Raw genomic sequence first — 13,649 nt, 5'->3', positions numbered from 1 at the left:
ACGAACAATTTCTGTTCATTACTATATAAACCCATACAATAGAAAAAGAAAGGGACCCTGGAAACCTGCCAAAGTATTTAAAGTAGTCTCAGTACTCCATGTGAAGTAACTCACATTTGAAAGTTAGCAAAACCTTTCAATTCATGTCAGTCTCATAGGTACTGGCTAAAGAAAGGTAGAAAGGTGATAGCAGATCGCTACAGAGCAGCTGTTGGGGGTTAAATATCTGCTTTTCTACAGCATCATTTAAAACTCCTAAACTTTGTATCACAGTGGTAATTTAACTCATAGGCAAACAATTTGCTATGTTTCCCGTGTTTCCATTTATTCCATGAAATTACTTGAACTAACTCAGCCTTTTCCACAGAAAATATAGGAAACAAATGAGATACTTAAAGTTAGTGTTAGAGAATATTAACAAAAAGTGCATTTTAGATATATAAGAAGGAATTTTGTACTGGAAACTAAGCGCATTATTTTTTTTCACTACCAAGATGACCATGTTTTTAATGCACCAGATATATCAACAGCTCTCAGGATTTAAATGTTGCTCAACAGATTCCTTGAAGTTGTGGTGGAAGGGGAATATGAAGGGATCTGCACCGAACAGCAAGGAGACAGCAGGCTGAAGAAAGTCCAGCCCAGCTGTTCAATTCAATCAATGCAGGTCAACACTAGCCTTACGAGTTTTAGAGCAAGAGGCTAGAAGGAAGACATTCCTGTTGATGGTTGGTCAGCAAGAGAAAAGACACATAACGTCAGAGAGACCTGGATGGCTTCCAGGCAGTGCTTCCTTATCAGAGAATAGACGTGAAGCTGCACCCTATGCCATGTGCTTTGTAACACTGCAGCCCCTGAGGGAAAATTATCCCACCTGGGGCAATTTTGTTCTGAATTACAATTGGTGGTTGGTTTGAGGCTATGGAAGCAGATGGTACCATCCCTGAAGAACTGACTGGCAAACAAAAACTTCACCCTTTGCCACTGATTTAGGATTTGGCAGTGGACTCAGAACTGGTAGGTATCACAGGAATCCATGCGTAAGTTAGAAGCTTGTTAAAGAGGATGTCAAGTAAATGGAACAACATTCTGCCATATTTTCTCTGCCTCAACACTTTTTATAATGCTATCTTTTACCCAAGCCAGTTGAGAAAATAAAATAGGAAGCAGACGGCTGAGTGGCCTCTGCCACCCTTAGGATGCCAGTGAATCCCCACACGCATGAATGTTAAAAGATGATCCTCTCATCCGCATTCATGGTAATGAAAATCATTATGGATATTTTACCCTTCACTTTTATAAGATAGCTTTAAATATATATATATATATAAGCTTATATCTTATATTAAACTACCCATTTTCATGACTAGGGAGCTCTGTTTTTAATAGACTAATTCTATTTTCCTTTAGAGATTATATTTTTAAAAGCACATAGAAGCTTTGTGAAACCAAGCTGCGATATTCTAACTGACAAGGCTGTGCACTATAACATACACTGAATGCTAATACTTTTTTACTTTTATTGACATTTCATACCTCAAATATTGACTGTTCTTTCCACATATGAATAAATTCAATGGAGATTTTATTAGAAACCTTCCCCTGGGGATTCTGACTACTACAATACATTTTCAATTCGTACTGAAGTAAATCTAATTACAACATGCCCTTTGTGACTCCAGGTTCTAAATAATCAAAACACAATGTACTTTTATAAAGATGGACTTGCATGGAGAATGCTTATAACTAAATCTTTACTGGCAGAAGAAATGAAGTCCCAGAAATCACTGGGGAAATGCAGTATTTCTCTAATTCTCTTAGGTACAGTATCTTTCATAAGCATTTCTCTTGACACAGTCAATGGCCTATGAAAAAGACAATCCACACAAGTGAATCAGATGGAAGATGAAGAAATCAGAGACTTCAAATTGCAAAATAATTGGCAGATACTTACAAATGATACTTTATAACTAAACTGTAGATTTTTTCCAGTAATATTGAGTAAAGAAACCCCTTGTTATTTAGATGCTAGTTCATGAAACATTTATTACAATTAGCAAAACTACCAAACAACGACTGGCACAGCAGCAGACTCATATTTCTTGCATTTACTTAAAAAAGAATAAAGGAAAAATATTTCATGTAATGTTGCTCCATTCTTTTTTATTCCATAACATGGTCTGACATTTGTTGCTTTGCAGGAAGAGTGATGGAGAGGACAAACAGGATGGCTTTTTGGTTTTCATTGGAGTGGGATGAGCAACAAGCTGTGTGAACCTGACCACTTGGCACAGGACACATCTTCCACTCCTTGCCACAAGCAGCTGTTGCTGAACGGGCCTTAAATTGTCTCCAAAATATGAAGACAAGAGTCCTGTCCTACAATCATGACTGATATGAAAAGTCCTCTTGTAGTCAATAGGATCACTCACACAGATAAGAACTGCACTGAGCCCAAAGAGAAGAATTACTCTCTTGTTTAATGGCTTCTGTATGGAAATGTCAAGTACAATGCTGGTTTTGTAGAACTCATTTTTCATGAAATATCCTACTCAGACATTTACACAATCATCCTTGAGCTACTGTAGCATAATATTATGTGAGTAATTACAGTGGGAAGCTCTAAAATAGTCAAAAACTTAAAGGGACAAAGACTCCTAAAATATCAGAAAAGGCGGAAAGGCTAAAGTTGCTAAACTTAAAAATAGTTATAAAAACCTTCCACATGATATGTACTGCACAGTCTTACTGACTATACCTAGAACCACAGCATTGCAAGTAAAAGCTGATCCAAAAATGGCCCAAGGGGTCATAGATTCCTGTGCTGAGATGGAAAAAGAGTTTGATTTAGCAGGAGTGCAAAAAAACCCCACCCCAACAATTTTATTTATTTATTTATTTATTTCAAAAAAAGATAGACTGGGGAAATGGCAGGCAAACACTTAACATGAAAAGATAGCTTACAAACAGATTGGGAAAATGCACTGAAAGAAGCGTAACAGTAGCTTAACTGTAGCCAGCAAAGAATTTTGTAACTTCTCATAATTTACATGCAGAGAAAGAAAAGAGACCATGTATGAATTTTCAAGGTTACAGAGAGAATGATGTAGACTTAAAAGGAGCGTGAGGTTGCTTGCATTAGAAATGAATGTGGTATATTGCAAACAAATGAACTGCATGGCAGGGTTTGGAATCATTACATTGCAACAGTGATATATACAATGGACCAAAAGGATTTGCGATGATGTGAAAAAGAAAGAGGAGCTTTGACAGCATGCAGAAAGACACTCAGGAAATGGAAATGGGAAAGCATCTATGCTAGATGAAGTGTGCAGTAGGTACGGTGATGTTGAGACTGGAAGATGTCCAATGTATGACACATCTATTTAGCGTCATATGTCAGGAGATGAACATAAGTTTGTGTCATCTATTATTCAACATAAAGAAAGTATTACAGAGCATATTGATCATTGTTGAATAGAGATGCTGCTGCATACTGGGGCACTTCGAAACGGACCGATAGGAATAACCTGCCTGGAACAGCAGAAATTTAGTCATTATAATCGTATCCAGTGAATGGCATATTGCACTATGCATCTCTGTGTAATCCACACTGATTAAAGGCTCTGTGCTGAACTACTGAACAGAAACAGATGAATGCCAGAACAAGGCATCCACCTCATGCAGGATCTATTAGACAAACTGATCTTCAGTGCCAAACCAACTGGTACGCAGTACAAAATCTGGGGTAAATGTCAGCCTGCATCAGGAATCTGTGCAGGGTTCTGTTGACCTTGTGGAGTCTCGGATGAGATAGACGAGGAGGAAGGGAGCTGCGCTGCTGCTGGCGCAGTGACCATCCCAGAAATGACTGGTGACCTGCTGAGCACAGCTTTAAGCTGGTCTTCTGCACTTTTTATAGTGAGTTTCAATGTCTTGTTAATCAAGGGGCATGCTGCTGGACCCTAGTGATACCACACGAAGGCACCTCAGAAGGGTGAATGCATTCAAATCCCTTGTTTCAGTGGTTCCTGCTGCTGGTGCTCTCTGCAGTGATTCCTGGTACTGCACCAAAGCTTCTTAAAGCAAACAGCAGAAGCTGACACTAATCCTGCATAATAAAAGGTTCTTATAAAACTAAAAATTAAAATCTATGTATGGGTAATGTAAGAGACAACCTTGGTCACATAAAGTGAATGCAGAAATAAAAGGAACAGAAATTAAGATGAGTTGATCAAATGGCTAGGAAGTGATATTAGATTAACGCAATAAATGACAAAAATATGAACTTTAAGGTTGCTCCAGCTAGAGATAAATTGAGGGATAGTTTCTATACTGTACATAGAAAAAGATGTTGAAGTAGCTGGAATGAATGTGGATCAGACTTACTGAATTTTCCAAGAAGTAAAATAAAAAGTGGAATCTTTTATATACTTAAGTCTTTAACCAAAAGTATTTTAAAGTGTATTTTTAAATGCACTGACTTTCTTACATTTAGTATTTCTGTAAGGCACTGTTTTCTTTTATCCATTCTAACAACATGAGTAATCTCCATGTTTATAGAATCATCAAAACTTAAAAAGTAAAACCTGTACCTGTGACATTAGCCTATGGGATTTACTCTTTCTTTTTTTACTCAAGAACAAATGCCCAGTCTTCTGAACAACTTTTTCTCTTGATGAATTTGTACCCTGGTCTGTACCAAATGATCACACAAGTTTTGCAAACCACTGCGTTCCTGATGTCCACATTATTATCTCCTTAGAGAGTCTAGAGAAAGTATCTTAAAATATGTGGCAGATCAACTGTCTAAGGAAAGAGTCTGTCTTAAAGTTGATTTGCTCCCCATGAAAACTGCCTCCATCCCAGCAATTAATTCACTGTACGTTCAAAGCTGTTACCACAGTACACTGTAAATTGCCAGCTGATTTTTCCCTCTGTTGATGTACGTAACTCAGAAGTCCTTATTATTTACGGTAAGCTACCCCGGCAATTTTCACAAACCAAACTGAAGCTACTCTTGCGCAAATTCCAATTTGTATAGCTGTATCCTACTGTGCAGATTCCTTCCATATATCCAGTTGGTTTCAGTAATCTGTATTCTCTAATTAAACTGTTGTATAATTTCATAGTCACTCTTAAGCAGTTGGGATATTCTTATGTTAATTTTTTCTTCGATATATCTTTCTAATGGGTTGTTTGCAAAATTCATCATATGTTGATAGATTCAATATAGACGCACACTGTCTCCATCTTACCTACAATATGCATGCACATATGCATGCATGTTTCATACATTTATACTCACTGGCATCCAGTCAACTATTTTACAAGTCATAATTAAATTGTGCGATATCTGTCCTTTAAGAGGCATAGCACTAAAAATTCACCCGTTTATTCCTGTACAAAATGCTCTCCTGAATTTTTTCCCCCAAAAAATCTCTAAAATATTTAGTCTAAAAGAGCACTCACCCATAGGCTAGAACTTTCAATGATAAATTTCTTGCTTTTTAAGCAGCTCCATTCAAATTCTAGTCAATGTTGACAATGAAATAATTCCCTTTTCCACAGTAGAGTTGCATTCAGATTTAGTACAGTTCCATTATGTTTTAAAGTAACATCTTTCCTGGACAGCCCAAACCTGAGAAATGCTGATGTGGTAGAAAAGTGGGTATGTAACCAACATTACCCACTAGTGATAGTAGCTGCTTGTGACAGGTTGTGACAAAGTCACGCAAGCTTTTCCTGACTCTGCTACTTCCCAGCACAGAAGGCACTATTATGCAGGATGGAGATCAGGGCCAATTTACTTTGACTCATACTTTTGCCTGCCTCTCCACACAATCAACAGTTTCTCTACTAAAATTGAAATGAGGCCTTATTGTGATGCCAAATGTGGCAAATTTCTCATGACCAACAGAGTTCAAAAAGCTTTGATAAAAATTTGAATTCTTACATAGTGACTGGGATTATGAAAGTGCTACACAATCATCAGTTAGTTTCATTACATGAAACTTGTGTAAGTGGCATTATATCTATCTCACGGTAAGTTTAAAAGTATAAATTTGTTTGCTATTTAAGAAAATATTTTTATAAGTATGAAAAAGAAATCAGCCTTAGTTTTTACATAAGCTATCAGTTCCAATCACATTAAAATATATCATTGTGCTGAAACATGTAGCAGCCAAGTTGTACTACTTCAAATTAACTCACAAGTCCCTATATACTTACATTTTTTAATTAGACTGGTTTTTTTTTTTTTTAAAAATATTAAGATAAAACCCCATTCTTCTCCAATGGACAGCCAGAAAGTCAACTGCAGAGACTCATCTACAGAGAAAACTCTAAATATGTTTGAGGTTCTGTTCATAAAAATTTGCACTATGATTTCATCACATGGCCTCTTTCCATATTTTGCATATTTATCTTAACACATTGCTAAACTTAATTGAAAAAAAATCATATTATGAAAGAGTGATGAGCTTTTATGTGGGTAATGATGCTGAGGCCCATTTAGCCTTCCCTCCCATATTTAGCAAATTAATGAAGCTGTAGAAGAGGAGAGTCAGTTGGGTAGAGATGGAAGACTCTGAAGAGAGGGCTTCCCCTTCTCATAATTACCTCTCATAATCCAAGGGAAATCTTTTTGAATTATTGCTAGAGGAGATCTACAGGACTCAAACTAAGGAGGTGGGCCAGCAGAAATGAGTAAATTACAAAAAGTAAATGAAAGCTTCTGGAAATGTCCTACAGGCAAAGGTGTTCAGAAGGATAAAACTGAGGAGCGAATATTATGATATTATGCTGAAATTTTATTCTGCAAGTCGTACTAAAGAGATGAGCCCAGTAGATGAGCAGTCTTACAAGACTGAGACCTGAGTGCTGTACAAGCAAGAAAGGAGAGCTGAGAGCAGCACTTCAGCTGAGTCACATTCATGTTATGAGCAGGCATGGATCTTGGACATGCAGAGCTCAATTGCAGCAGGAAAACCTTCAGCCTATTAGTAGGAAGTGAATAAAAATGCTGGGATAGAAAAACCCCAACCTCTAAGCAGATTTGACACAAATCTGTCAATTTACAGTACCTTTTCATATTGATGGCTACCGTTTTGTATTCAGGGTTGTTCCTTGAAAATCTAATCTTTGAAAATTAAATGTAAAAATAAAGATCGATCAGAGGCAAAATGTTACCAATTGTCCCTGAAACAGGAACTTACTTCAGCTCTCCTGACTTTTGGAAGGTTGAGTTTGAAGCATATCTAAAACTAAACACAAAAAAGATTTTTTTTTTTTTTTTTTTTTTTTGGAAAGGATTTCTCAACTTGTCTAGATTCTTAACTGTACTAGATACTGCATTTAAAGCCATCCCAAGGTCAAAAAAAAAAAAAAAAAAATCAAACAGATAGTGTTTTGCAAAGCCTAAGAATTTCAGAAGTGGAGGAAGTCATCATGTTCCTGGTTCTTGTGAAAATCCAATTATTTTGATTATGAAATCACAGTGAACCTCCTACTATCATCTTTTCCCACTAGGTTATTATGAAACATGAGGCTGGAATTTTAAGGCAATGCCAATACTCTGAGTGAACATCTTGCTTTTAAACAGGAAAAATCTGTTCAAGCTAACAAGGAAATCTGCATCTATGGAAAGTAACACTTAGGGAAATGGACATCTCATTTGACATTAAACTTCTATTTTCAAGTAAGGAACAAGGCCAGCAGCATATCTTTTGATTATCCATCCTGGTTGCACAGGAACTCCATCACCACCTCCCAAGCACTAGGGAATAACAACAGTTCATTAAATCCCATCATTACCTTCAAAGATGTTCTCTCAGAATATACGGAGGCAGCAGCTGAACAGAATTACTATCCAATTACAATGCTATCTTCCCCTCTTTAGATGTAGAGGTATAAAACAGAGAACTATCTTCCTTTTCCAGTGCTTACTTTTGCTTTATTGATTTACTGAAGCCCAGTATAGCATCAGAAGGAAAATTTAAACTCAAGGACCACTGGCCCAAACATAGGTTCTTATTTCCAAAATAGTGCTTTAATTCAGACCTTGTCCTCCCCAAGAGAGATTCCTACATAAATAACAATGACAAATCCAACCCGTTAGCAGTCTGCTGTTAAAAGTTACAGATGGATGGCAGGTGAGGAAAAGAGGTCATTCTGATAAATATGCTGCATGCTACTGTATAGCACCATATGCATATTTGCAACAGTTGGGAAACTTTGAAAAAAGACAAAAAAGGCAGTCAAATTACAATCACCACCATAAACTCCACACAAAACAGAAGCCTTTTTTTCCCTGGCTTTCCTGCAGTATTTCAGACTGGAGCTTTATTTGTGCAACACTGAATGATTTAGGTGGGCAAATGCGAAGACTTAGTATTGAAGGACTGCAAGGAAATGGCAACAGGAGTTTCAGTGGGTTTTCTTTTTTGTTCACACACCAGATCAGACTGAATAGTTAGTGAAGGCCATTTCCAGAACATTTCTGAGTTGCAAAGATTTTAAATAAGTGGAAGTATAATTTCAATAACCTGCTCCTGAATTTTCAGCAAAGTCTTTTAAAATATTTCTGCCTAGCACCCTGATGGAATCGGCTTTTCTTCAAGGTCCCACAAACTACCCCTAGCGACTCTGATTCAAGCAGACAGAGCCCTCACACTAGGCTAAGTGGATGAGACACACAGTTAATGATATGGCCTGTGATCTGCCATGGAGCTGAGGATGTGGATGCATATTATTCCTTTGATCAGCCCTTCAGTAGTACTGTCAGCAACTGGCCCCACTCTACCCTCATGCACACATGCTGCTTCAAACGCAGGCAGGAAATAGGGACAAAAGGTAATTTTAATATTTCATTTATGTCTGTCTTTGGGGATTAATGCAGAAGCCTGAAATGATTACATGCTGACAGCGAGGGAGACTGCAGCCTGTGCAGCCATGCCACTGCTACAAAAAGCAGGTCATCCATTTGCCAGTGGTCAAAGATTTCAAGAACATTAAGTTTTAAGAAGGAAAAAAAAAAAAAAAAAGCCTGAAGAGGCAAACATGCAGCCAAAGGTATTCTGGGATCCTGGAAACGTGCTCCTAGATGCATCATTGCTATTTATTAGACCTCTATAATTTTCTACGTTACTTTATTATGGAGGGTAATGGGGAGGCAGGCACTTAACTAAAACAAGATTTTTCCTTGTCTGCACCACAGGCACAACAATATTTTCTTGTAAAAACTGTGAAACAGTGAAAGCAGTTTTGCAAAAACGGAACTGACAGAAAAACACTGGAAAGCACTTCACAATGAAGGATGAAGGAGCTGAAACCTGATGAGGTTGAGCACTTCATTGTCCCATGACAGCATCTGCTTTTAGTTTGATGTTGTAAAGATGGGCAGGCAGGGCTAAACGGAATGAACCTTCCTGTTTTATCATCATAGTAAATCACATTAAAAAAAATAAATCTCCATTTGATAATAAAAATAAAATGAAAGTCTGGTCTAGGAATAGCTCTCCACATTTGTATAAGCTCATTCGCTCTGTACTAAAAGTGCATGGAAACGTGCCTTAGCAATAATGAGCTAGAGAAAGAATATCTACAGTGTGATCTATGGGAGATTAATATTTTTGAGGTTTTCAACAGCAAGGCAGTCAGAAATTGCAGAAGACACCCAATAGATTATTTTATTTCCTCAAAAAAGAGGGTTATCTAGTGTTTTGCTTTGAGAATTTGGATGTGAACAGATTGTTTTCAAAACCAAAATATAGACAGTTTTCATTAACTGTTAGTAAAAGGTTCTGATGGCAAGAGTTGCTGACTGCTGTTATGAATGCTCACTTCTCTTAGAAACTTTCAGCTATGTGAATACTTTGATATGCAGCTGAGGGGGAATTGTCTATTCCAGTTGAAATATCACATTTTTCTTTTATTCTAAATATAAGTGTATATTTACATAAGCATCACAAGTACATTTATTACACTATTTACTGATGAATGGTCACATCTAGAGGTGAAGCACTGAAATCTGTATGGCTGAATATATGATTCTGCTTCCAACCACTGTATCTTGCAAATGTGCAGCTGGGTCTCTAGATAGTTTAAGAATCTGAAAAATACACTGCCATTGAAATTACATTGTTGTACGTGAACTCTGGACCTGACCTTGAAGGCAAATAAGGATAATGAGTCTGCCATAGAGTTCTGCTAATTTGTACTCTCTATAGTGCAAACTATTCTGAACAAACCATACTGGTGTCAGAGCTGGAAACAAGAATCCCTATGTAGTGTAACTGCCCCCACAGGGAAGAGTACCTCCATCCAGTGAGACAGCCAACCTCCCTGATCCTAGGAGTTGCACACTAAAATTTTCATATAGCTGGAAGGTACAAGATATATTTCGGAGAACAGCAAGCAGAAGGGGACTTCTGGGAATAATTCAAAAGCAGGATAATGGCAGTTCCCCAGAAGTAATCCTGCCTTATGTGGGATAGGGCTGGACTGGGTATGCAGCTGGCTTTTGGGTGACTCACTGATAGAGACTGCAGCTGCCTAGCAGGCTTTCTCCAGCCCAGCTACCCTTGTGCGAGCATCATCTCACTGCCTGGCACGTGACAGCGCAAGGAGCAAGAGGGGTCACCCTAACCTATATGTATCTATAATGAAAATACTGCAAGAAAAAATTGAGAACTGAAAACAATAACATATAAACACTGCAACTGCGTTAACTCAAATCCCCAGACTCCTGTCTATACTCGCTTCCAGGAAACGCTATTCTTTTGCATTTATCTAGACTAATAGTATACAGATAAAATAAATGATATGGTTATTTTAAGAAACATCTGAAGGGTTGGAGAAATTTGGGGCGATCAGTCATCCCTGAATCATTTCCAAAAATTTGCCAGTGAAAGCCCTATCACTTCAGAATTAAATTAGAAATCAGACAAAAGGCATATGAAATCCTGAACTGGCAGGAAGGTAAGCTGGAGAGTAATAAGTACTCCTGCAACTGACCTATAAAGGCTTTATTGTTAAGAGTTTACAAAAAAACCACCCAAAGCCACCAAAAACCAAAACAAAAACCACAACAGAAAAACCAAATCCTTAATAACAAATAATCAGAATAATCTTTGTTAGAAATGGCAGATACCAGCCCCAATGAAACTGTCGTTTCATCTGATCAATGGTCACATTCACCACCACGAACAAACGGGCTCTATATTGTCTAGATGGTTACTGACAGATAGTCTCGTTGAGTAATGATATTCATAGGAGGGAACTGGTAATACTGTTATCATCTTACAGACTACACAAAGAGCGCCCAGTGCTTCTGATCCAACAGGTTTCTTAGCTCCTCACAAAAGTACTTCAAATGCAGATTCAAAGAGGATTGTCAGTGGCTGCTTTAAGGCCCTGAGTCCACACTTTGAGGTGTTTCGACTTCTCCCCAGCTTCTCGGCCTTGAATTCGGAGGCTGTCCTTGGAAGTGTAAACTGAAGTTCAGTAAAAGATCAAGGTGCTGCTGTGACCCGTGTTCAGTCTCAATATATAGATGGGCTTCACACTTCAAATTGGCTCTTTTCCCCAAGGATTCAAACTGCTCCATCTGCCCAGAAACTTCTCACCATGGGACATCACTTTAGCCCTGCAGGTACTTACACCACCTCTGTTTGTGCTGCTCAGTAATCTACGCTTAATCTTTGACATTATCATCTGTTCTTTAGTGGCAATGGCCAGGGTCAGCACAGATTATTTATGCTAATTGAATAAAAGCTGTACGCTTCTGAAGGACAGAAGTCCTCTGATGAGAGGACTGCTTGTGTCTACACTGTCACCATAACATCCTTTTTGATCTCTTAACCTGAGTCCCCTGACTACCTGCTCTGACCCCGTCCTCGCTCGTTCCCCAACTGCCCCCAGGGAAACTCTGCCAGCTGCCCTGGAAGAGGGGAGCTCTCAAGGGATGCTTCTCTCGGCCGCTAGTGTAAACCGGGGAGTGTGGATCTCACCAGCAGGTTTCACTCCCCCCTCTTAGGGCAGTCCTTCTTTTACTTTCATAAATAAAAACATTCCCTGACTACCAGCTAAACAGAAATGAGACTTATGATGCCATAAACAGCAGGATAATAAATCTGAATACTTCTCTAACAAATATATTTTCAAACCACTCATCTCCAGCTAGCAGGAGAGAAGAGAGCCCATAGAAACTGCAGAGAAGAACAGTAATTAGGTCAGTCTGACATTTGTTGTCCTACGTTTGCGAAAATATTTTCCTGAAAACTTCAGATATACAACACCACATAACCAAACTTAATACACACAGTAAATTGTTGGCTGTCATTATCAGTAATACGAGAGAAGAGTTATAGTTGCAAAACAGCTGCTGTAGCATTCAGCCACATTCTGCTGGCAAGAAAATAAAGCTAATGAAAGATTTAAAAGAAGAATGTTATACACGAGCCTTCTCAGACACGCAATTAAATACAAATTGCAAAACGCAAATAAGTACATTATAAACCACAGAATTGCAAGTCAAAGATTGACATTATTAGCATTGACAGAATCACTTTTATAGCTTTCCTTCTGAAGCTATACACAGTATGCTATTCTTCTAAATGCTATGTTTATAAATAAAGATAAAATGGAACAGAACACTGCAAATATTTTCCCCTCATAACTATACTTTAAAGGCAGAACCATGCTTCCACTGTAATTACAGAAGATGCTATTCCATTAACAACTAATATTAGGAGCAAGTGGGAAAGCAAACAAGCCAAAGGGAAAAAATCTGCTTCCAAGTATTGCTAAAAGCACCCCATTCATAATTGAGTTTGCTGTTTAGTGATAAGGCTTAATCTCTCAATGGAGGCAGAAAAGCAATATAGTCACAACCAAGCTGTGTCGTGGGGTCAGGTGAAGTGGATTCCTGACAATATCTTTCAATCACTTGCAGATGCAACTATTCCTGGAGGCCAAAACCTGCTCTAGCTGAAAGATACAATTTCTTGACAAAGAGTAATAGCAAGAAAGAAAGACTGAGTACATTTTCTTAGAAGAAGAATGAGCTTCACAGAGGTCAGTGTTTTGTCTTTGTTGCTTCTCTTTCCAAAGCAGGGACAGCAGCTTCAAGCAAATCTGACACAGCATGCTCTGCATTAGTGGCTTTCTTCCTTCATACATCACCCTGTCTGCACCAATACCCTTTAGATACCTTTCCATTAATCTGGGGGTGGTTCATACACCTGCATTTCCCAAGGAGAAAACTCAGCGTAGCCCAACTCCCCATGTAGAAAACAACCTTCCTCTCTCTGCATCACAGGTGAGGAATTCACCTTGAGACTTGATTTCACTTCCTGTGGGATTTATTAAATCAGAGAACAATGAAGCAAGAGATGCACTGTCTGCTGGGGTTCAGTTTTTAAAGACGACTGCTGTAGGACACAGACTGTCATTACCAACTGTACAGGTACCATCTGAAGCAACAAGAAGAAAATTAAGAAACAGTGAAAAAAATCTTCCTATTTTTGCTTTTGTAATTTGAGGAACTCTGAAAGTACTCACTAAATGCCAGCAAAAGATCCATGTATGCATTCCTTGTAGTTCTTCAAGATCAACACATTATTTCCTATGTGCTAATAATAAAGATG

At 38.2% G+C, this 13,649-nt stretch overlaps 1 protein-coding gene across 1 annotated transcript in view; it reads right to left on the bottom strand.

Annotated features, from left to right (window-relative positions):
* GALNTL6 (polypeptide N-acetylgalactosaminyltransferase like 6) overlaps positions 1 to 13,649 on the bottom strand; it is a 481,223-nt gene that overhangs the window by 45,992 nt on the left and 421,582 nt on the right. The gene's annotated exons all lie outside the window — the stretch shown is intronic.

Source organism: Balearica regulorum, chromosome 4 (genome assembly GCF_011004875.1).
Source record: "Balearica regulorum gibbericeps isolate bBalReg1 chromosome 4, bBalReg1.pri, whole genome shotgun sequence".
NCBI lineage: Eukaryota > Metazoa > Chordata > Aves > Gruiformes > Gruidae > Balearica > Balearica regulorum.
Note: the sequence above shows the minus strand (reverse complement) of the source record. Positions and strands in the feature narration are given on the sequence as shown.